Here is a 24,168-nt window from a genome sequence, read left to right on the forward strand (position 1 = left end):
TCCCTTCCCATCTCCGAGTTGGCAGTATCATTTTAATAATCAGGATATTGCTGCAGGTCGATGCCCACAGATAGGTCAGTGAAACAATGGTGTGTCTGCTTGGGATTTCTTGCTCTGCTGCAGTATGTAGTTGGCCCTGTGTCTGTAGGCTTTGGAGAAACTAAGTTACTGAGTCATATTATTTATAGTGTGTATCTCAAAACAAGAGATGTATCTAAATGTGGTTTATTTTTCTGAAGCAACTTTCAGCCCAGAGTTCGTAAGAGCAAAATGATGGCCACTTCTCACTTGCTCTTTTGAGACTACCCCACATAGTGGAACCAATATTGGGCTACTTTTTCCTCCCGTCTTCCAGGCCATCTACATCCCACCAAACATGGAAAAAATTATGAGGGCCTGCCCAAAATTTTCCTGTGCCAGAAAAAGTCCTAGAATCAGTGAGAGCTCCGTGATTTTTATGGTCTGTGTAAAAATTGGCAAGGCATTATTTAGTCATGCTTTATACAGTTGCTTGAAGTGATACTAGACGCGTTTCCTGATCCATTGAGATGGGATTCACAGTACAAATTCCTCTTTATTTTGCTTCCAGAGTGGGTGATTTCATCTACAACAGAAAATACAGAAAGGAAAGTCCTGTGCCAGAATCTTGAGAACTGAGCCTGAGTATCCAACAGTCACTGTATGCATATAAGGTTTCTGTTGCTTCCTAATGGAAGCACAACACGTTGGGCATTGTAGCAACAGAGAGTCATTGTCCCAGAGAGCTTAAGTTGAAACAGATGTGTTAGAAGTGGGGGAGGAAGAAGAAAGACACAGAATAGCAGCATGGGTTGCCCAGATTTGCTTGGCTGGCAGAAACTTGGACTAGAACTCAAATCTCATGGCATCTAGCTCATTGCTTTTTTTGGGCTGGATCCTGTTCTCTGTTTATATCCCTCATGACATCTGTCTCATTTCTGAGACATGCCAGGTAGGCTGAAGAGAAGAAGTTAATGGGACATTACCCCTGCAGTATGGATATCCAGAAGGTCCCAACACTATGATTATATTTCTCTTTTTTTGAAGGGGGAACGTGAGGAGGGAGGGGGGTTACATCCAGATTTGCTGAAATATTCCAGTTACAGGATTGACTTGTACATGACTTCTACGCAAGGATCAGTAGGAATGGTTTTACAATCTGGGATGCATTTTTCCTACTCCGAGTTTTTCAGCTCCATTGTCATGTTAGCAGTACAGCAACTTGCTGCTGTCTGGGGAAGTGGGATGGCTGTGTCAAACCTTCATGCCATTGCACTTCTGTAGATGGGCCAGGAATGACCGTGGCTTTTGTTTTTTTTGAGGGGGGAGCTAGTCACAAGAGTACTGCATTTTCTCTTATATCTGGTCCCCAAGGTCTGGCAAGCAGGAAGGCTCGGATTGCTATAAAGGCCTGGTCTGTGTTTGACAGCTAGGTTCTGGCTGAGAACCGGCAAGGTTTCTGGCAGCCTTTCTGAAAGGGATTTGCTTCCCACTGTGGGCTTAATGGTAGATGCAGTCTGATCTGGTTCCACAGAAAGATTCTTTTCTAGTGTAACCAGCTATGTTTTCTTCTTGCTCTATGGTCACAATTAAATTGGTGAGGGGATCTTGGCTGGGCAAGGGGAGGTTTGAATGGAGTAGACCTCAGTAAGTATTACCATCACAGAGACCCTCTGTTGTTTTTTCCCTGATAATTAAAGTTTTACCTCAAAGTCAAAGAGGCTCACAAAATAAATGTATTGGAGCATCAGGTTCAGACTTCCTAACCTGGGGGAGGAGGAAAGCAACTTGTCAAAAGGAGGAGAAATTTTTAACTTGTTAGGGTTTGGAACTTCCTGTGGTGGGGATGAGGCTATTCCTCTGTCAGCCATTGTTGGCATGGTAAATATTCCTTGCAGGGCCCCTTGTAAGTGGAAAATTTCTGGTTATTTGATGTTGTCTCAGTCTTTCAGAACTGCTTCTCCATAAATGGAGGTAAGCAATGATAGAGGGTCTGAAGGGACATATAAGATTGCAGAGATGGTCAGGTGCACAAGAGACCCTGAAGGAAACATGGTATTAAATGCTGGGAAGCCTGTAATTTCTGTCTGTTATGTAATCTCAAAGCTTTAAAGAGTCCCAGTAATGTATTCTAGGTTACCCTGCTGTATTCTAGGTTACCCTGCTCTTGCAGGGGGGTTGGACTAGATGATCTTTTGAGGTCCCTTCCAACCCTCGGGATTCTGTGATTCTGTGATGGAGAGTCAAGCACAGTTGCTGGAAAAGTTATCCCTTTGATAGATACAGGTAAATATTACTCCTAATTTGGAGTTACTTAGTCTCACTTGCTAGCTGTTGGGATTTAGCATGCATTTTTATTCTCTAGCTTCTTTTCCCTGATACTTGATACAGACAGTGATGCACAGTGTGAGGCAGGTGTAAATGTTAGATCACTCCCTTGTTTTTCAGCATTTGAGTCCAAATGCTAGAAGATGATGATGAGGATCATGAGTTTCCTTATGAGGATCATGAGTTTCCTTATGAGGAGAACTGCAGGACCAATGCCTTCCTGGGAGTAGCTGGTGAGGTTCTTAATTCTGGAATTACCAGGTCCAGTCTTAGTTTTTCCGTTTTCGGATCTGGATTTCTGTCACAGGTGGTTTCTTCCACAGCTCTGAAGAAGCTGGGGAGCAGTGTCTGTTGATTCTCGTGGACAGCATTGCCTTAAATGGTTGTGAAGGGCAACCATTTAATCTCAGCAAAAATGAGATTAAATTAAAAAACAAAACGAAACCCCACAGCATAACCTGTATGCCAGGTACTTTATATATGTATTTAATGCAAATTTCACCAGCTCTGATTGAAGGATTGCTTGATGAACTATAGGGGTCAAAAATTGAGAGGTCTGTATGTCATCCGTCCTGGATTATACTGCATAAAGTAGTCACTCCTATCATTTTGCCTTGGTGACTTGAAAGCATTACTCTTAGTATTAAAGGAAGGGAAGCATTTTCTCTTCTGTAAGTAACAGCCCTAATTATCTCATTGTTACAGGAAGTGACCCTTTTCATTTCTGTGGCTGCTTGCCTGGAGGAGGAGGTCATTTGCCATGACACTTTGATAAAATCTCTGAAATTAAAAACTTTGAGTACACAGGTCATCAGATATACATTCAGTAGGTTCTGGAAAATACTCCTAAAACTAAATGAGGCATGTGGAGATGACAGCAGCAGCCTTTATTGCCATGATCAGGTATCCAATTACGTTGCTTCATTTGAATATTTGATCCTATGCAGACTCTGCTCATGGCAACCCCTCCACTCACTGCATCTGTGTTGTGTAATGTTGGGGAAACTGTGATTATAGGGGACCTCTGTGACAATAATATAGATACTTTAAAATACTCAGATGTAAAAGTCCTGCTCTTGTGCATAGGGTTCTTCTTGTGCAAAGGGAGTATTGCAGTACAAGTACTTCTTGCATTTCATCTGCTTGATGAAAAGCAGAGTATCAATACAGAGCTCTAGGGAGAGGAAGAACAGATGACAATGACATTGCAAGAGAGAAACCCAAGAGGTAGTTGAAGTTTTTTCTGTTGAAAGATTATTAAGCACCTGGAAGGCATAAAACACAGAGTGGAAGTACTCTGAGTCAATTGAATAGCCTTGAAAACAGCTTGTATGTGGGAGAGAATGCAAGAGTGGCATTCATGTATGAAATAGCAGAAAGAGGTCCCCATTTATGTTTGATCAAAAGGAAGTATGCAGAGTGGCAAATGGGGCTTTTGGACTATGAAGATAAAAGCCTTATTTTGCTGTACTGTTAAAATTACATGGCGCAAGAGCTCTCCAGTATTTTGAAGTAAGTGCCACTGTTTGAATTGGAGGCATGTCAATCATGCCTCAGGATGCATCCAAAAGAATGGAAGAGAAAGGACTTTGGACTGCTATGGATTTATAAATATTGAATCTGTTGCTAGAACTATCTGTCACTTGAATCCCCTCTTGGAATTTGAAGAGCTTAACTGGGAGATCCTGAAAGCTCCCAAAGCAAATAGTGGGGCAGAGTAAATGTTAAGCAGCTGTCAGTTAGCGCTTAAAAACTCAACTGGCTCTCCAGATGAAGCAGGGAGCTGTGGCTGTGTTTGTTCTAGTTCTGAGCTCTCAATTCTGTGCTACAGTGCAGCAGATAGTTTGTGCTTATCCCCAAAATCTCTGGTCATGCTTTAAGAGCTCATAGCTGATTTACTGCAGAGCAACGGCAAGGACTTTGTGCAATGTGTCATCTTTAAACCCATGTGATTTCGCTATCTGAATGCTGTTTTCAGAGAAAAAGGGGACAAACATAGGACAAACACAACTGGAGAAAGTTGTGTAGAAAGATGCTATGTTAATGAGTTTGGGAAGTGATGAATATCATTATCACTTAACTGTCTGCTTTCATAGTGTCCAAACAAAAGAAGGTTTTTTCCAAGTTAGGCAGAGCTTCACAACGAGCCACGGAGATAACTGTACTGCAATACTGCTGCACTGAAATAGCACTCAGGTTTTCCTTAGCTCCAGTTCATGTGATGCATAGTGGAGAATGGCAAGCACTGCAGCTTTGAGTACTCAGGTATTTGGCACTCAAGGTGTAACTGAGCTTACAATGAAGGTTTTGATGAAAGTAGTCAGGATTAGAAATCACCAAATTTGAGTAGAATTGCATCTTACCAGTTCTGAATTTCTTTTTTGGCTTACTTGCTAGTTTAAATCTGCATCATATAATGTATCATGTAGCTGTGGAGGCCCCATCCCTGGCAGTGTTCAGGGCCAGGTAGAATGGGGCTTTGAGCAACCTGGTCTAGTGGAAGGTGTCAGTGGAAAGAAGGTCTGCCTGTGGCAGAGGGGTTGGAACTAGATGAGCTTTAAGGTCCCCTCCAACCCAAACAATTCTGTGATTCTATTATTTGTTTCTACTAGCCTTACTTTTTTTGCTTACTAATAAAAGCTGACCAAGAAACTCTATATGTAGATTTTTTTCTGCCTTATATAGGTCTTCAAACCCAAAATTTCTTATTTGTCCTTGGTAACTAAGCCTGTTGTCTCCTATAGGAGAGTGTTTTGTGGACACATTGTGTAACAATTTTGTTTATTTCTTGTTGTTTTATTTTTTGTTGTGAACTGGTCATGGGGACTGTAGTGATAGGAAAGGAGGTAACAAGATCAAACTTAAACAGGGGAAGTTTAAGTTAGATATAAGGAAAAAGTTTTTTACTGTGAGGGTGGTGAGGCACTGGAATGGGTTGCCCAGGGAAGTTGTGAGGGCTCCATCCCTAGCAGTGTTTAAGGCCAGGTTGGATGGAGTCTTAGGTCACATGGTTTAGTGTGCGGTGTCCTTGCCCATGGCAGGGGGGTTTGAACTAGATGATCTTAAGGTCCTTTCCAACCCTAACTATTCTATGATTCTATGTTCATCTTGCCTGTTTCCTTCTGCATCTTAAATGATGTACTTCATATGATGAAGCTAGTCACTCTTCAGAGCTGCAGCCCAACAGATCAGGACTGCCACTGGGGAATCTGTGTTGATGTTAAACACTAGTTCTGGTAGATTCCTCCTTTCCATGTGCCACCAGGGTAAAATACAATGCAGTTGTTGTGTTTGTTTTCTCAGCTAAAGAATACAGACATTTCCTAATGAAAGCTGTTTGAGACAAGGGCTTCCTACCCCTCTATGCTTGTTCTTTACTGATGTAACATAACAGAAACTGACTCGGAGGGTGATGTTTTGCTGCAGATGTCAGCAGAAGTTATTGCTGTGATAGATTTGGACTTGGGGATTTTAAAATGGACACAAATTGTGCCTTCTGCAGTAACTGTACCTACACACTTGCTGTAAAAGCTTTTTGTTACAAGAAAGCATATGAAGGAGTACAATGGCACCCCAGGAGGATGTTCTCTGTGGTGTTGTCATATTTCTGGTTGGAGATTGTCCTTGACGGTTAGGTGAATGAGTGCTCTCTGGACAATGTGCAGACAGCTCAGTGGAAGTCCTGGGAATCATGAAATACAGACACAATCACAACAAATTTCATTGCTGAGGTTTTCTGAATTCTTTACCTGTTGATTTAACTGTGTTAAACTCATCCATCCAATACATTCATTTCTGCCGTCAGGTTCACTGTGGGGTGCTTTTTTAACTTGTAAATTTACTGCTGCTTTATGGGGTGGATGTTTCTGGTTTTCCATTCAGCCTATTGAGAGGCAATGTAAACTGGAGCTCCTGTTTACTGTTGATTAATACTCTCTTTCTAGTCACTTAAGAAGATTGCTTGGCCAGTGGTGAGATCCTCTGAGCTCTTATGGCTTATTTTTTTCCTACGGCTTAAATTGGTACATTGCTTATGAAAGTGGAGTAGCTCAAAGTCTACATCTGTGAGCAAAAGGTGAGACTATGCATTTTAACACCAGTTAGCGGAAACAGAACTATACTATTAAGTTTTACCTGCACTATTGTGTGTGTGTATATATATACATTGAATGTATGGCCAAAATAAAACCTGACACAAAATATTTTTGGTATTGCTAATCTCAGCTGGGCTGCTGCAGCTGCTAAATGGACAACTGAAGAGTTTTATGTCATGTATTGCAGAATATAAGCATAGATGTTAAATTTTAGGGGAAGAGATTTTTTTCTTTTTTTTTTTTTTTTTTAATGTCAGTGTTCCCAACAGGGACAGGATAAAAAGCTTTTTTTCCCGTGTGAATTTCACCTTCTAAGGAAGACCCTGTTCTGTCAGTTTTTTTAATGTACTTAAAAAAACACCAAGCACAAAAAACCCCAAGAAAACAAAACTGTTATTTTTGCATGGAACCAAGGACTCTGCAAAATATCCGTTGTCATACTGAGAAGAAAACTCATGCTATCTGTATATTTGAAGGTTTTACTCTATAGAAAGGAACAGAAGTAAAACGTTGTGTTCTACTCTATCCTGTGCAAATAGGATCCAGAACTTGCTGGTTTGAGCTTTGACTTATAATAAATCAAGATTCACTGTTACATTAGAAAAGGGATCTTTATTTCTATTCCTTCCTACCTTCTGCTGTCCCTTGTAGGGATACGTATGCTTGTGTTCTGTGCTTCTGACCAAAGATACAAGGCCAGTTTACCTTCCGACTGTCTTGTGGGTCCGAATAAAATTTGCTTTACGTCTGGGAAAGAAGAGTATGTTTATGCTAGTAAGGGCTAATTCCAAAGTAATCTTGAAGACATACTGGAAGATGTTTAGACAATCAAAGCCAAGTGGTGTACAGTCATATCTATTCTGAGACCCTGGTAACAGCCTTGTGAAAGAATCAAGTCTTGTGATTCCCAAGTGCTTAAACAAAAAAATTAGTTTTAAAGCTTTTTCTTGATGTACCTGATCTTTGTTGTCTTGTTTCTACATTTCTGTGTTGATTTGTCACACCATAAATCATCGCTATATCTATTGAAGCTCTAGTCTTTGTCTTCTGACACTTTTTCTGGTTCTAAGGAATTAGTATAATTTCAAACATATATTAAATGGGTGACCATCTTTTCCTCAGTCAGAACACAGTTGAATCGGCTTCCTTCTGTGAGTTCAGGATAACCTCATATTGTTTTTCATAATGTTTTTAGTACAACTCCAGACTCAACAATCTGGACTTGAAGGAAGTAGAACCGATAAAAATGTTTGGACTCTTGTAAGAGTATGAGAAATTATCTGCTGAATACTGATATCCAACCTAAACACTAGGTTATACTGAGCACTTCTACAGAAAGGAAGAGGGAAGTGATGAAAAACCTTTTATTCCAGTTCTCTCATGCAACTTGATGCATGACATGCCTATCTTAAGAGTCCTGTCTTAGTCCCAGTGATGTAGGCTGGAAAACAGAACATGTAGTTAGGAATTACGTTGCTGTGTACAACTAAAAGTTGCACGTGAGGTTCAGTTGACAAGTACAGGGATGAAGGAAGTTGTAAGGCAGGAAAAGCAGAAAATATACAGACTGGTGAGGAATATCTTGCTGCAGCTGAGGGAAGTAGATGTGAAGGTGTCTAGATGCCTGTGGGATCTTTGAGATGAAATGGTTCCCAGCTGGACAGCTACATTTTTGATAGATTTGAAGGTGCCCAAATTATCCAAACATTCCATTTTCAGACATGTCAGGTTTGGGCCCTGTCTCCAACAGACTTGCATGTCTGTTCTTTAGGGCTATTAGCTTTACCCATTTGTGAAACATCTTGCAAAATCTGTCCCTATGGAAACAGTAAGGATTTAAGGTGCTGAGTATGGCTCATCCTTTTCTTACAGGATACAGAAGAATATTTATTTGGTGAGCTCTGGTTGTGTTTTCTACCTTGTGCCATTAAATTTTGCTGAAACCTGTCATATTAAATTCCAGTTCTTTCCTTATTGACAGCTGTAATATTGGATGAATGAAGGAAACAGCGGTGAGCCAGCAATAAAAAATATCCAACCACAGTTAAAATAGTAGTGCTTAAAAATCCTACATCTTCCAAAATATTCCGGGCACTGGGGAGATAAGACAGATTTAATCTGTGAGTAATGAATACTGATTTCCATGAAACTGAAAATGGGAAAAAGACTGTCCTATTTCACAACATAACCAGTGAGAATAGGATGAGAAGATTCAAAATCTTAGTTCCCTGACGTGTAAAGTCTTTGATATGTCTCATTTTGCTCAGGTTTGGTGTCCCAGGAGTTAGATGAGAGCCATCTTGGCATGGAAAACTAGCTGGGTACCTACCAGCACCAAACCAGGCTTTTCTTAGTCTTAACTGTGTATTGAATGGAGTTGGAGTAACTGTTTCAGTTACAGAACTGTTCCTACTGATCTTTCAAAAATGTAGTTAATGAATGACTGGATATTGATGATCTCCACATAGAAAAGCAACTCAGGTTGAAGGATTTCAATGCAATGAGCCCATTGCTGGACTGGTTTACAGTCTGAAACTCAGCTTTAGAAGAGTGTCAGCTAATAAACCATAACAACTGCAGAGAGAAAGAACAGTAGCAAAGGGCCACCAATAAGTGAAGTAAGGAAGGAAATCTGACTACAAAAGGTCTCGTTGTTGTGATTATGTATTAATAGTCAGACGTCAAACGTGCAGTTCTTAGAGGATGAGTGGCTTTGCAGCTCAGTTCTTGAGAGCACCTGCGTTTGCAGACACAAGGCTGTGATCTGTGAGATCTGTGCGTGAGCAGGTGTGGCGGAGGACCAGGGGGTATGCATGTACCCACTGCTCCAGCCAGCAGTTCCAGTCTGCCCTGCAGCTCACTTCCTGTGTGTCTCTGCACTCAGGAAGTACATTGTGCCACTCTTCTTTCTCTCTGGTAGCTGGAAATTTCCCTGCGGTTACTTCTCTCTTAAGAGAACAGTACAGTAACTGAACAGTAATTTCCTTTAATTTAAACAAGAGATCTTGTGTGTTAATATGGCTTTTCTTCAAATAAAGGCACAGATCTGCAGAGTCAAAAGTTACAGAAGTGCCCGAGTTAAGCATTTATATTATGTCGATTACTGTGATGCATAAAGTGAGGCTCCCATATGTACAGGCACCTCATCAGAGCGCTCACAGTCCTTAATGGTGGAAGGCTTTCCAGCCTGTTACAAAATGTTTTTTCTAGTATGTCATTCTGGCTGTTCTCCCTAGGAGCCTGCATTTGGCAGCTAACCAAGCTGAAGGCCAGCCCAGGTATCCTGCTGTGTGTGTGTTTAATTCTGTCCTACTCCTCACCATCTAAAGTTTGTGCATATTTACTTTCTCTTCCTGAGCAGCCATGTATATACCCTGTTTACTCTTTGGAAAAAAAATTACACTGGCATTAAGTCTGCAGGACTCCATGGTTTCTCCAAACCGGTGTGGTTGTCAGGGCAAGCTGCATTTTGGTGGGGTACGGCATGCTGTATCTGATGCTGAGGACCTCTATTGGCCTCATGTCTGAGTTTGGCAGGGAGATTATAGGGATGGCTTTGCTTCCTCCTTGTTTTATCCTGGTACACTTCTTTTCCAGGGAGAGAAACAAGGACCAGCCCTCATACTGAGCATCTTGCTTAGTTCCCTTTTCTGGCTGGTTTATATCACAGCAAGCTGGGAAGGTGAGGAAAGCATCTTGGGCATTCCCCTTTATTCAGGCACTAATATCAGGGCTGGCTGCTGCAGGTCTTGACCCTTCTTGCAGCATTAGTGAGAGGCAGAGGTAAGAGATTTGATTCAGTGTGGGTAACCAGGCAAATGAATGAGTTTTTTATTATTACTATTATATTTTCTGTTAAAAGTAGAAGCTGCTCCAGTGCAGTGGTATCCCATTATCACTGCTGCAAGCTGTAATGTGCCATATGTCACAGTACGTAAATGTTCTTCAGACCTCATCTATTGGAAACCTTCATAGATCTGAGGAATTTGTTGGAAAGCTGATTGTTTTCAAAAGGCTGCAACTAATTCTTGTAGTACTCAGGATTCTTCACTGCTGTCACATTGGGTGGAGCTGGAATCTGCACAGAACTGTGAGAAATGGGTCATGGGAGGGAAGTTTGGTGGGAGTATGTTGAGGTCTGTCCAAGCTGGACACTTGTCAGAGGCTGAGATTCTGGGTCGTACAAAATGCTTTTCCAGAGTCTACAGATTTGTCAGCTCCAGTCATTAGAGGAACACCACATGCGGTGTGAGAAGCTGAAAACGGGCTGGGTTTTGCTGTTAGCGTGTGCAGTATGTGAAACTCTGCTTGCGCTTGAAAGTGTAATGTGCTGTTTCAACTATTATGATTAGTAATTTTTTCTCATGATCTTATTGTAGTATAGTATTAGAACCTGCTTTTTGTCCCCTGATGGGGATCTGAAAGAAGAGACCGGTGACACAGAGCAATTGGGATTTTCCAAGAGAGGTTGTGTTTCCACCTAAAACCAGTACTGTGGGGTCTGGTGTGCTGGGCTGAGGCGGTGGGAGGGAGGAGGGAAGTTACGCGTCATTCATTGCCCTCTCTGAGCACAAGGAAAGTGCAGCCTCACGCTCACTGAGTCACCCGGGAGCAGACGACAGTCGTGCCATTCAGAGAAGGAATGGCAGTTCATGAAACCACATTACAGCTGCGGTTTCCATCATCATTCCTATTCTGATTTCTGCTGTGTGGCTTGAATCAGAGCTGGCCTGTGGGAAAGGCACAGGGTCCTCCCTGTACAGATCCTGTGGAAACCTCTATGAGGTCTACACAAGGTAAAATCCTTAGTCCTCCTTAAACAGGCTATTGGTCTTAAGTTGCAGAGATGCAGACTGTAGAAAGTAGATGAGTCAAGACCACTGAAAATGTGTTTAGTTCATAGAATCACAGAATGGTTTGGGTTGGAAGGGACCTTGAAGATCATCTGATTCCAATGCCCCTGCCATGGGCAGGGACACCCTCCAGTAGACCAGGTTGTCCAGCTCTGTAGTCCTCAGTACAGGAAAGACATGGACCTGAGGGAGAGGGTCCAGAGAAGGGCCACAAAAATGACCAGAGGGATGGAGCACCTCTCCTATTAAGACATGAGCCTGTCTTAAGAGTTGGGGTTGTTTTGTCTGGAGAAGGCTACAGGGAGACCTTATTGTGGCCTTTCAGTACTTGAAAGGGGCCTGTAAGAAAGCTGGGGAGAGACTTTTTAGCAGGTCCCGTTGCGATATGATGAGGGGCAATGGTGTTAACCTAAAAGACAGGAGATTCAGTCTGGGCCTGAGGAAGAAATGTTTTACCGTGAGGGTGGTACAACACTGGCAGAGGTTGCCCACAGAGGTGGTAGATGTGCCATCCCTGGAGACAGCCAAAGCTGGGTTGGATGTGGGTCTGGCCAGCCTGATCTAGTTGAAGGTGGGGAATCCCCGCGCGTTTCGCCGGCCATGCCGTACCCCTGAGAGCGTGCGAGCCTTCGAGGGGCTCACCGCGGGACAGCGACCCGCGGATCTGCAAGCTGCGAGGAACTACGCGGTAGCGGAGTCCGCTTCCTCCGCGGCGCAGCAGCAGTGCCGCCGGCTGCCCGTGAAACCCGAAACCGGGGCTGCGGCTGAGGGCCGGCCCTGGGAGGCCGCTCCAGCTCCTCCGCTGTGTGTATTTACACATCATGCGCACAGGGACACTCTTCCCAACTTCTTGGGCTGCGAGCCGTGCGGCGCCGGGGCTTTCTGGAGGGAGGGCGCTGGGAGCGCGGAGCTCCGGCGTGGCGCTGGCAGCCCGCGGAGAGGAAGGGAAGGAGAAGAAACTTGTGAGTGCAGTCAGGCTGAAACAAGCTGTCACCGGTTCCGAGTTTGTCTGGGGAAGCCACCGCATTTATGGGTGAGGAGATTGAGCCTGCTTGTGGACAGTAGGAGCCCTGGACCGGGGCAGTTTCGGAGCTCTCGCTGGACCGGTTCGGCACGGCAGCTTAAACGCACGGTAGGTGGCATCGATGCGGATTGTCCTGTGGTCATTGCAGGACAAATAATTGCTGCAGACCAGGAAGCAGAGGCAGCAGCTGTCTGTGCGTGTTACTTCTGTTCTTGTCTGCCGGGCATGTGTGTGTGTAGGCATCTTTAAGTGGTGGTGTGTGCTGTTACTCCTTAACAGTGTTACATAGTTCATAACAGGATTCCTCTTTGTTGGTGTCAGGGGTACAAGCAGAGTATGTGTCATCTGACTACTTGTTGGCTTCAATATAAGTAAAAGCCCTTTGTGCTTTCTGCGATCTCCATGTTAAATCTTTGGATTTGTGATGGTTGCTTTAAAATCTCCCTCAAGTATCTGCAGCAGGCATGCGGAGATCAGTCCTCACTGGGACAGACTTTACCATAAGGATTTGACTGCAATCACAGAAGAGTTAGGGAATCTTCAGTGGGTATCTAGAACTATTGTGTGGCTTTCTTGTTAAGATAAGGGAGTCTTCTCTTTTTTTCCTTCCATTGAGCTTGTATGGAATATTTATCTTAGCGGTAACCTGCATGTATATTGTCAGTTTTGGGGTTTTCTTCTTTCAGCAAACTGGAGAGTAGTAAATGATTCATGTTTAATCATGTTACAAACATTTTTACAACACCTGACTGCAGATAGACAGCAGTGGGGTTTTTTGGTTTGGTTGTTGGTTTTGGTTTTTGTTTTTGTTTTTTTTTTTTTCTTTTCAGATGGGTACCCTTTTGTGTCGGTAGAAATAAAAAAAACAGATTAATTCCCAGCGTAGCACAGTGACTTCGTAACACTGGATTTGTCTAATAATGTGGATGCTGTCTGTGTTAAGTAGCATGGTTGCTGGGAAGATCAGCAGGTTGGATCGTATTGGATCAGCAGGTATTAAGATGCAGTTAAGTTTTTCTGTTGCAGAGTACTTCTGTACCTAGAAGATGACGATAGCTTCTGTACGTTCAGGGGGAAAGGATTCCCCATGAGATGAGAATTAAGGGAGGGGGATTTATCAATACAAGGGGCAATGTGTCTTGTCCTAACTAAAAATCATGTAAGTTGCCTTCTGTGAGTACAGCATGCATGCAGAGTTACAAGCAGAGGTAGAGAGAAAGAAGGACTGAGTGTCAAGTGCTTGTTTCCAGTCTGAAATTGTCACATTGTGGCAGGATTTGTTATTGCAAAAGGCATCTTCTAGTATATTATACTAATGACTTGTGTTAAAAATAAATGTGCTTAGAACTCGTGTTTCTTTGTGCATAAAATCTGCCTCTCTGACTGGTGTCCTGTCTCTCAGCTGCTTTTTTCTTCTCTTGTTCTTTACTTGACTCTCATTCTTTAAGGAAATTAGATAGATATAGTTTGGAACATATTGTGTGCCCTCCCCCCCCCCCCCAACAACAACAAAAAAAGCCCCACAGTAAGTAAAAAATGTAAAGCCATGTATAAAATTCAGCTAACAATGTGCTTGTGTGGAAGGCAAGTCTTACGTGAGAGGGAGGCTGTGGGTTATTCCTTTAAGATGTGCCTCTCCTGTGTTTGCAGGTTAGTGCATGAAGTTCACTTTTATCAGTGGTCCTGTAGCTAGGTTCAGTTTTCTGAAGATGGAGTTCAGAAAGCTGGAAATTAAGAAAGGAAATTGCCTGACAAGTAATAGTTTGAACTCTTGATAAGGCCATGTCTGCAGAAGTAACTAGAATAGAGAGAACCTGCGAGCTCCATGTGCAGCTATAGCACATCTATCAGGACCTTTTCCTCTCTTGCTGCTTCATTCAATATCTGATTTTTTTCAACACACCATGTGAAAGAAAAAAAATTAAGAAAAAAGTTGAAATTCAGGATGGGCAGTTTTGAAGTGATTTGGATCCCATTACTTTTAGCTGTCTTCCCTGTAGGCTATTTTATGTTTATTGTGACCTGAAGGCCTTTGGAAGTCTTGGGAGTTTATAAAATTAAAATGACAGTAGAGGCCAAATTTCCAGCTTAGATTCTCTTCCTACATGTAGGACTGCAGAAAGTCCTAGTAATAAGATTTGGTCTATGTTAGTTTCTATTATTGTGCTAAAAAGCAAGCATGTCACAGAATTGTTTTTTATAGTTGTTGCCTGCATTTATTTAGAAAAGCTTGATTAGGATGCCCTTTTTTAATTGAGAGAGAAAGTTGGCTCAGTTACATAGCACTCAAAAGGGTATGAAAATACCAGGCATCTCAAAGAAGTGGCTGTACTTCAGCTTTAGCAGCATAGCAGACATCCCCAAGTCCTGTGTTGAGATAGATAAAGACTTAGTATGCAGAGCTGAAATCCCAGCCTTATAGCAGCTAGGAGGGCATACAGGCTTCGGTGGCAGCACTGCTATGGGAGACAGGAGAGGCTACCTTGCCAGGACTCTGCCCCATCCCTGGAAGTGCTCAAAGCCCCATCCAGCCTTGCCTTGAACAACCTGGTCTAGTGGAAGGTCTCTCTGCCTGTGCAGAGGGTTTGGAACTAGATGATCTTTAAGATCCCTTTAAACCCAAGCCATTCTATGACACTGTGTGTGAGCTCCCAGAAGCAGCTGGATGGCATTAGGAAGCAGTTTGCTTTGGTCCCTGTGGTTTCCAAACCCCAGTAGGACAGCCAGAAGCTGGGAGTTGATGCCTCCCAAGCCTCATGGTTCTGTGTTCTTTGCTTTCAATAGGTACCGCCACAATCCAGCTGTGGCAGCCAGTCTGTAAGTGGCTGATCTTGGTGTGAGGGGCTGCATGCTGAGAAACTCCTTCCTAGTCTTCAGCTTCTTGTACATTTCCTGACTCACTCCTACTTCACCATTTTGTCAGTTACATTTCAGTGATCAAAGTGTGGATGGTAAGGACTGCAGTGAAGCTGTGAATTTATTTTATATTGAATTGATTATGCATCCAAAATGAGCCATAAGGGTCCTTGATTATCTGCCATTATAAGCTAGATCATTTATTTTTGAAAAATACCCTGTTTTGCTAACAGAAAGTCACTTGATAGGCTCTTAATGCTCTGCAGTATATATATCACATGAGTAATTATCATCAGTCTTAAATTATGTTCTTTGCAAATTTGTTTTATTTGACTGTCTTTGCCTACCACCTTTGCTAGCTCTGGTTCTTACTAGTTCTTTTAGTAGCCTTCTTTATCCAAATTTTTGCTTCCTCTAGAGTTACTATTCTCTACCTTCTCTTTGTAAAAGTCTAAAGCAGAGTTCCTTCATTATGTTCTCCAGTTCTTCAATTATTTCAGCCTTTTAAAAATGATTTCCAGTTTTACAAAATGCTTCTAAATGTTTGGATACTAGCACTGGAAGTAATACTTAGAGGTCAGTACTGTGAAATCCAGAGATACAATGATCTGTATACTTTATTTTTCCCTTGTTAAATAGTCTTGTGATGATGCTAGAGATGGGGCTGTTGTGTTGAACAGGGACCTTGGGTTTTCCTTCAGGAGGATGTTCTCAGGTACTGTCAGATCTTCACAGCTTCTGCTGAGCAAGAGCACAGATGGCTGTCTGTCAGTCGCCTTTCCCCTTTGTAATTAATGGTTTCCTTGGTACCTGTCACTTGCACTGTTTTTCAGTCATTATCTTTTTTTCTTTTCTTACCTTTTTTCTTCCAAGTCATTGGCTAAATTGCAAAATAAGATAGTTCCCCTGAGACTAGAAACCACCTGCAGTGTGATGCTGCTTTTTGTTTACAGTCATGGTTTTTGACTTATCTGTTAACTGTTTGCATTAATTTTGCCTGCCTGGCTCAGCTCTTGTTCCATTGGGCTTTGCTAATGAAAATGTCATGCTCCACCGTGCCAGAGGCCTTTGAAGGAGAGAGCACATGAGCTCAGTGCTTTTAACTTTGTCAAACTTCTGTTGTTTATTGTTGTACTGATTAGTTTGGAGGGGCTTTTATGCTCTGGCTCAATGAGACAAACTTGAGCAACATGTAGAACTCTTTGGCACTGTTTATATAGTTTATTGTCATGATATACCTTTAGTTTTCCTATATTTAGTTGTGTGCAATTCTGTGTAATAGCAATTATGATTAATAGCTCTTTAGCAAAAATTCTTTTCATGTCTGTTACTTCCAAGAAGTAACTGGTGTATTCCTGTCGTCCTTTTCCCACATCTGCCTTTGCTTTTAAAGCAGTTAAAATTCTAACTGGACTGGTGTTCTTGGCCTGCCAAATTGAACAATCATGAAGTTTTATAAAAAGTAAAATGCAAAACTCCAGGAATTTGCCTGTGTCCTGGAGGCAGTCAGATCCCCCTGGATGTCACTAACTGGGTGAAACAAACATGCTTTTTCCTGTGTTTGTGTGGTCTGGGCCAAAATCTGTTGGCTATTTCCATATTTTGAGCTACTTCTCTGTTTTGCAAGGAGGTATAGTGCTCCTTCAGTAGGTAGAGAAAGTAGCTTTCCACTTAATCCTTGCTCAAATGACCTGACCTTGTCTCCAGCAGCAGCATGCTGGGTTTTCCATAAGCTCCCTTTCTAGCTCTTTCTGTAACTTTCCTGGCTACCACATCCTCTGTTGCGAGAAGAAAAACATGGAGAAGGACAGAAGTGAGACCAGGGGAGTCCTTTGCTTCCCAAAGGTGCTAGTAGTTTGCAGCTTAAGCTAGAAAAGCTTTTAAAGAGAGTAGCAAGAATGGTCAAGGACGCAGGACAGCTTCTGTCCAAGAAACAGTGAAGCAGGAAGGAACTTGTCAGCCAGATGAGATGACTGAGAAAACTGTATAAATGAGTGATTGGGAAAGAGTGAGCAGAGACCAATTCTTCCCTTATTTCCAATAGAAAAATCCCAGGGTGTATCCAGGAGTGATGGTGGCATGCTCAAAACAAATGAAAGGAGGTAGTACTGTGCACAAGATGTACATAAGGTGTAATTAAGATGCACAAATACTTGCCAGAAAATACTGTGGTTAGTTAAGGGAAAACCCAGTTTTAAGGGGTAGCTGGATGAAAGTATTGTTGTGTGCTTGTCTTAGTTTTCCTGCCTGTCCCTGAGAGTTTACTTGAGTCACAGTTGGAGATGGGATGCTGGGCTCCTTGTAGGCATCCATTTATTCAATGTTGACCCTCTTTTGTTTTGATGTTACTTATGTAGGGGGGGAAACATCTGATTCTGTGGTTGATGGAAAGGAGCTGAATGACCACAGCAGACCACTGCAATGTGTGAAGGCTTGCCTTCTTCAGTTGGAAGTGTGTGGACATATGTAAGCATAAGAGCTGGTGTTGCAAAGCAAGTTGTGATGGATCTTTGTGCTTTTGATTTTTTTTTTTGAAGTTCACAACCGTGTTTCCAGGTAGTGCTGTGGGGATGTGTGGGCACAGTCTTACAGGATGAGTATTTAGAAAATTCATCATAGGAGTAGATAACATGAATTCAAGTGGAAAAGAACCCCTGAAGCATGTTGGAACTTACTCAAGTAAAGAGTCTTTCTCTGCAGTGCTGGCTGTCAAGCTGGGTATGTGAAGGTGGAAAAAGAAGCTGAAGTACTGCTACTGTGCTCTGACAATCCTAGTGTGCTAAATGACTGTTTAGTAAATGGAAGAGCACTACAGTCAAGGGTACTTACAGTGTGCTAAAGGCCCCTCTTGAGTTGCTTCAGAAAGAAAAATGATGCAGAGGCTGCAGACAATTAGGTTTGCTTCTTATTCTTCACATCCTACTCTGTAGATGAGATGGATGTGGTTACTGTTCCTCATGCCCAAAATGGTTGCTAATTCTTTCAGTATTTTTTGGGAAAAAAAGGTTTCTGTAAATCCCTAAACCTTGAGGAACTGCATGTTTTACAATAGCTCCAAGGTCTTATTGCCACCATGGCTGTGTGTATTTAGAACTGGCTGCTTTGATTGTTACTGTAATGGAGTGCTAATGATATTAACCTTTAACCTATTAATCATATTAACCTACTTGGGCTTGGACTGGGAAATAAGAATTGCAGTTATCAATATATAGCACAAAGCATAAAATCATACAGTGACAGAATGTTTTGGTTTGGAAAGAACCTTAAAGATCATCTAGTTCCAATCCCTTGCCATGGACAGGGACACCTTCCACGAGACCAGGTTTCTCAAAGCCTCATCCAACCTGGCCTTGAACACTTCTGGGAATAGGGCAGCCACAGCTTCTCTGGGCAACCTGTGCCAGTGCCTCACCACCCTTACAGGGAAGAATGTTTTCCTAATATACAATCTTAATCTACCCTTTGCTTGCTAAAAGCCATTCCCCCTTATCTGAAGGTGGCCTATAGGGATGTTGGGGAGGGACTCTTCATTAGGGACTGTAGTGGTAGGACAAGGGGTAACGGGTTAAAACTTAAACAGAAGTTTAGATTGGATATAAGGAAGAAGTTCTTTACTGTAAGGGTGGTGAGGCACTGGAATGGGTTGCCCAGGGAAGTTGTGAATGCTCCATCCCTGCCGGTGTTCAAGGCCAGGTTGGACAGAGCCTTGGGTGGCATGGTTTAGTGTGAGTGGAACAGGGGGGTTGGACTTGATGATCTTAAGGTTCTTTCCAACCCTAACGATTCTATGATCCTGTCATAACATGTCCTTGTAAAAAATCCCTCTCTTGATTTCTTGTATACTCCCTTTATGTACTGGAAGGCTGCTCTAAGGTCTCCCCATAGCCTTCTCTTCTCCAGGCTGAACAAGCCCAACTCTCTTGGCCTGTCTTCATAGGAGAGTTGCTCCAGCCTCTAATCATCTTTGTGGTTCTTGCTCCCTCAGGTCTTGTTTTGGGTGCCGCAGAGCTCCACACAGGACTGCAGGTGGGGTCTCAGCAGAGCGGAGCAGAGCGGGAGAATCACCTCCCTCGACCTGCTGGTCACAGTCCTTTTCATGCAGCCCAGCATACAGTTGGTTTCTGGGCTGTGAGTGCACACTGCTGGCTCATGTCGAGTTGCATCAGCCAACACCCCTACACCCCTAAGTCCTTCTTCTCCTGATCCACTGAGGGTCCATCCATCAAATCCATGATTCTTCAGTTTAGAGACAAGGATGTTGTGCTGGATAGTGTCAAATGCCTTGCACAAGTCCACGTAGATTACATCAGTTGCTCTTCCCTTGTCCACCAATGCTGTAGCCCTGTTGCAGAAGGCCACCAAATTTGTCAGGCATGGTTTGCCCTTAGTGAAGCCATGTTGGCTGTCACCAGTCACCTCCTTACTGTCCATGTGCCTTAGCATAGTTTCCAGGAGGATCTTCACTATGATCTTGCCAGGCATGGAGGTAAGAATGACCAGCCTGTAGTTCCTTGGATCTAACTTTTTTAAAAATGGGGATTATAGTCCCCATTTTCCAGAGGTAGGAACTTCATTGGACTGACACAACTTCTCAAATATGATGGAAAATGGCCTGGCAACTTCATCCACCAGTTCCCTCAGGATCTGTGGATCAGGTCCCATTGACTTGTGCACTTTCAGGTTTCTTAGGTGGTCTTGAACATGGTCATCTACAACAGGCAGTTCTTTGTTCTCCCAGTTCCTGCTTTTGCCTTCTGCGACTTGGGCAGTGTGGCTGGAGCTCTTGCCAGTGAAGACTGAGGCAAAAAAAAGTCATTGAGCCACCTCCATGTCCTGGGTGATCAGGTCTCCTGTTTCCTTCTGGAGGAGGCCCACATTTTGCCTTGTCTTCCTTTTATCTCTGATGTGCCTGTAGAAGCTTTTCATGGTGCCCTTAATGTCCCTGGCCAGATTGAGTTCTGTTAGGGCTTTAGTTTTTCTGTCCTGATCCCTGCTAGAACTCATTCTCGATGCTTCCTTTTAGGGTATAACAGATTGCTGCAGTTCAAAGACAAGTATATGAATGCACACATGTATCTAGGAGACGAAGACAGACTTTTGGGACTCTAATTAATTGTATCATTGACTAATTATCCAAGTACTGTCTTGGAAAGTGTGATGAGTAATTTGGGATCTCAATGTTGTTACATGTGAGATAAAGATGAAGGAAGAAGCTCTGCTGTACGTCTGCTCGTAATTATGAATTACCTACTGTGGTATTTTATTTGTCCACAAGAAGTCAGAGCAAGCAACCTATTTGCTGAATAAGCAAATATGGTAGAGCAACTAGATGTTTCCTTCAAGGGTTTGGGTTTCTGGTTGTTTTCTCTCTGTGTGTTTGTGTGTCGCTATAGTGGGCTTGTGTTGAGCTTTTACCTCTTATCCTTGGGATCAAAATTGCGTGTCGGATGCATGGATAGTAACTGTGGTTATCCACTACTAAGTGGTTTTGCAACACACAAAAGAAGTCCTGGATGCTAGAAAGAAATCTTATCTCTGGCAGTTGCAGTATTTGTGCAGCTGTTCATACAGATGTTTCTTTTTTCTTCTCTTTTGTAAATTTCTCCGAAGAAGTAATCAAACAAAGAGAAACATTAAAGGGTCTGCCTTGAGAAACCAAAACCTTGCAATGCCTTTTAGTTTGGAGACAGTGATGGAGATAGTAGATTCACAATTTAAAAAGGACTGTGAAAGCTTACCTCATGCTTGCAAGTACAAAGCCTGCCTAGGCTCTGTATTCAGTATTGCTAAATGGAGGTGTCCTAAAAATGTGAGTTTTGCAAATGGGCTCTGAAAGTCATAATCTGGCTGTAATCAATTGGGGATCTTAATAGCACTGCTGGAACCCAAATTGATTTGATCTCATTAACTTAAATGTAAAATGTGTGGAGTTTGGAAGTGGGCAGGAAAAGTCCCAGTCAAAAACCTTGCTCTGCAGTGTGGCTAAAAAATGAAGTTTACAAATGAAAGCATAGCAGCAAGCCTTCCCTCCCCCCACTCAATAGCTGGTTTCTAGATTGGGGATTAATTTTGTTCATGCGTATTGCAAAATGTCATTTAGCATCCACTGTGAGACGTGTTTATTCACTGTTTTAAAAAAGTGAAAGTACAATTCCATAGCATGGAAGTGGGAAGTCTTGAAGGTGCCATCTTAAATACAATTCAAGTAAAAATTCTTCAAAAGTCAATAAATTAATTTGAATGTAAAACATTGTGAACATCTAATTCATGATGCTGAAACCCCTTCTGTTCCTAGGAGAGTGCAGGGCTCAAACTGGAGTCAGTTAACTTCATCGTCCAGAAACATATAATAAATGATAGTTAGAAAAACATACACTTGTATAGACATCTGTCTTGATGCCAGCGGGCTTTCTTGGGTTGGGTTTTTCTCTGCAGGGACATTACTAAGTAAGCAGCAAGAACCTGTAAGAAGGCACATTGTAAGTAGTGATTTTTGAGTAATGAAAACTTAAGAAAACCAATATACGTCTGTCTGTAAGCAAAAGATCTGATCAGCTTTTGGGTTGTTTAGTTTTCCATGTAACCTGATATGTGTGTGATGTCTGCTGCCTAAACGTAACCCACCATGCTTCAGTACTCTTTCTTAAGAGAAAATAAGACCTGGCATTGTAGTGAGAATGAGAGAGCAGCCTTAACCTCAGCACATAAACATGGGTAAACATCAGGGAAGGGGGCAGAACTATTTTGGGTGATAATGCTGGAGTAAATTGATGTAGACTGTCCACGAGTATGCTGGGATGAAAAAAAATTTCTAACGGAGTAGGGAGTTCCTGGGACTGCTGGGTTGGGACTGAGGGGGGATGTTAAATTAGTTGGTTTGATGGTGCTTTTTCACTGTCTGGAAGTAACTGTTGTTGGCTCCCATGGGGCTTCAGAAGCTGGGCTTAATGATTCTGGTGGTCCTTTACTGTCCTGCCTGTTTATCATGTGTGGACAATTGTAAAAGAATTGTCTAGTCCCTAACCGTAGGAATATTTTACATGTATTATGAGATGTGCCAAGGCAAAAATATAATTGACAGCAAATCAACATGCTTGCCCTTATTATTTTCACTGTGTTGATTCTGTCCTGCATGAGCCAACTGTTAATTCATTTCTGGTAGCTTGGCTGATTTTGAAGAATTTACAAGGTTTCAGCATAAGTGTTACAAAGAGTTCTGGTCACTTGCCATGATGATTTGACTCCTGATTTGGTCAGCTGTTACTGGTAGGCTTTACCACATTTAGAAATAGTTGTTGTCTCTGCTTTTGCAGTGGTCTGTGGGTCTTTGTATGGGAGTAGCCACATAACTCCCTTCACATGCTGCCTTCTGCCAGGCGTAAGGGGAGAGGGAAGCTTCTGGGAAGGAGCAGGGGGCAGCTGTGATGATGACTCTGTAAATTGGGGAGCTTAGCATGTTTTTTAATGCACAGCATTCAAGTATCTTGGAGTTGACTGTCGTGTCCTCTCCTGTTTAATATGTGCTGAATTGTACCTCTTGCACTTCTGCTGCCAGCCTGAGCTCACACAGCTTGCAATGCTCTTGGCTGACACCAGGAAAGGGCTAAAGCAGCTGGTTGAGTGTGTACCACATGGCACATTCAGTGTCAAGACTATTTATCATGTAACGAGATTAAGCCATTGTGCAGCACTGATGTGCAATGCAGGCTCACGCAGCTCCTGATACCTTTCCTTGGCAACTGGAAAAGTACAGAACAGGAGTTCAGCATTGGGGTGATCCTCTGCTAGGATTAGAAATAAAATCCTAAATGCTGAGACTCCCTTCAGATGTTTGCATGTTATTTGATGGTGTCACTCCTGGGACACTGCTTCGGAGATCTTCATCTCCCAGCATGAACAGGAAGGCTATGAAACGTGAGTTTTACCATTTCTTACTTTCATCAGGACTACTGGGAAATGGCACCTTAGCCAAAAGGGCATATTAGTTATTATTAGTCTATATGGGACTATGCAGTAAGTATTTTGCACCTTACTTAAGTGCCCAGTAGGTAACGATAAATTACTGTACAATACCTGATGAAAATACCCAGGGAAGGAAATAATTTCTAGTCTGTACCACTATACCAAGTGCTGAATGAACCCAGGTCAATAAAACAAGAAAGAAAAGGTCACGCTACTACAGTGACAGGGGAAAAACTGGAATAATGGGATACAAGCAGTGCTACTGAGAGATTTCAGAGGGATGTGCCTTTGCGGTATTTCGGTTTCTCTTCTGAGGATGCGAAAAACAGGCAGTTATCACTGAGCTGTTGCTGTGGACATGTAGTTATGACAGGGAATAGATCTGATTTCACTTGCAGACCGACTGCCTGATAGTGCCGGATTGTAGACAGAGCGATTGGGATGTATTGATAGATGTGGAAATGTGGTGCGAGGAGCTAATTATTTCCCAAATGACCAGTGAGAAAATGTTTGCCTTTTTTTTTTTCCCTTGGAGTTCATAAAAAGCTTTCACCTGCCATTTAGCTCCCCCTTATAATTACATGCAGTGTCTTAGGCTGGTGGGATTGTCTGGGTAATTTAAAGCAAAATTGAGTGTCGGGGGCCTGTGATACCACTCAGATGTGCAGATACTTTAAGTAGGTCATACTTATTTTCTAATGACCTGAAATATCTGACAAATCTCCATACAACATGGCTTTTGAGGAGAACAAGAGTATGGCAGCTGTGGTAACATTTTTTCACTCAGTGTTTTGATTTTTGAGCTGCAGGAGTACTTTCTTCTTGGAGAAGACATTTAGCATTTTCTCCTGGATCTTGGAGGTGCCGCATAAGGGACTGCTGTACGTGTGACAGATCAGTGAGCTGTTCAGTTTCCTCTGTCATGTACCTTAAATAGAGAGCTCTAATGTGAATACAGTGTCATGTACTTTACTTATTTGTAGCCTCACTCCTCCTTTCATTCCTGCCTGGGGATCAGAGGTCCATGTGAGGT

The 24,168-nt window shown here is 42.6% G+C and overlaps 1 protein-coding gene across 1 annotated transcript in view; it reads left to right on the forward strand.

Moving 5' to 3' along the window:
• Positions 1–12,333: 12,333 nt before the first annotated feature.
• ARHGAP24 (Rho GTPase activating protein 24) overlaps positions 12,334–24,168 on the forward strand; it is a gene marked incomplete at both ends in the record, with an annotated part of 211,156 nt that continues 199,321 nt past the window's right edge. Inside the window, one exon of the mRNA XM_080626960.1 lies at positions 12,334–12,425. The remainder of the gene's footprint in view (positions 12,426–24,168) is intronic.

The sequence above is a fragment of the Psittacula echo genome (assembly GCF_963264785.1).
Source record: "Psittacula echo genome assembly, chromosome: 1".
NCBI classification, from domain to species: domain Eukaryota; kingdom Metazoa; phylum Chordata; class Aves; order Psittaciformes; family Psittacidae; genus Psittacula; species Psittacula echo.